Genomic DNA, 1,066 nt, shown 5'->3' on the forward strand with positions numbered 1-1,066 from the left:
ACTAGAAGAGGATGAGGGAAAGATCTAGTTTCACAGACAGAACCTGGTTTCCAAAAAAGGAGGTCTTTAATTGTTCAAAATAGCACAAAAACGACAGATACGCAGCACTAGGGGTGAGGGGGAGCGGAGGGGTGGACAGCCATGGGAAACTCCGCGGAGGACTGTTCCTGTCTCAAAGGAAAATAAATGGGGAAGGAGAGCATGGTAGGAAGGATCTTAGGGTCTGAACAGGAAGGGGACACAGCGAAATACATTATAATACAAAAGACCAGGGCACAGAGCAAGTTGGTGGGGAAGGGGGTCTGCTCCTGGGTTTGTTTGCTTTTTTTGGAGGGGGCCGGCTTCACCTGCCAAATCTCTTTGACAATGGAGAGGTAGGACATAGCAGCCAGTGCAGTTGTTTGCTTTTCATTTCATTTTATAGCCTATTCCCCACCATCTCTGAAGAATAAGCCCCGACTGCTCTTCTCCCTTCCCCTCTGTGGAATGTCCAGAGAGGCAACGAATGGAGGGGGGTGTACATATTCCTCTGGAGTGGGAGGGAACCGAGATCCCTGCCCCAGCCAGATGGAAAGCTGTACTTCAACAGGCAAAAGTATTGTCCTGCAGTCTTGTTCCTAGCTTATCACCCTGACCTTGTGGGGTCAGGCTTCATCCCTCCAAAATGCCTCCCCCCCTAAAAAAGGTTTTATATAAAACAATGGAGAGGAATGGCAAGGCTCTTTTGCCTAGACATGCCACCTTGTGGTCTGGAGAGGGAAGAGCAGAGGAAAAAATCAGCTTGTGCTGTTAGAGGGATTGCTGCATGTGTAGAGAAGAGGGGGTGCGTTGAAGCCACAAGCACCATGGGCTGAGCATTTGAACAGCTGCATCCCCCCACCCACCCCCAAAAGTAGCTGCATCGGTGGTCCAACCACCTCCCCTCCCTCCCTCCCCAAACAGCAGAGACTCCTCTCTCTCTATTACCAACGCAGACACTAAAAACTAAACTGAGGGAGAGGGTCTGTACAGAGGCAAGAAATGGAGGCAGGGAGAATAAGCCTCCCACCCCCAAGACACAGGATGC

This window comes from Lacerta agilis, chromosome 16 (assembly GCF_009819535.1).
Source record: "Lacerta agilis isolate rLacAgi1 chromosome 16, rLacAgi1.pri, whole genome shotgun sequence".
Lineage (NCBI taxonomy): Eukaryota > Metazoa > Chordata > Lepidosauria > Squamata > Lacertidae > Lacerta > Lacerta agilis.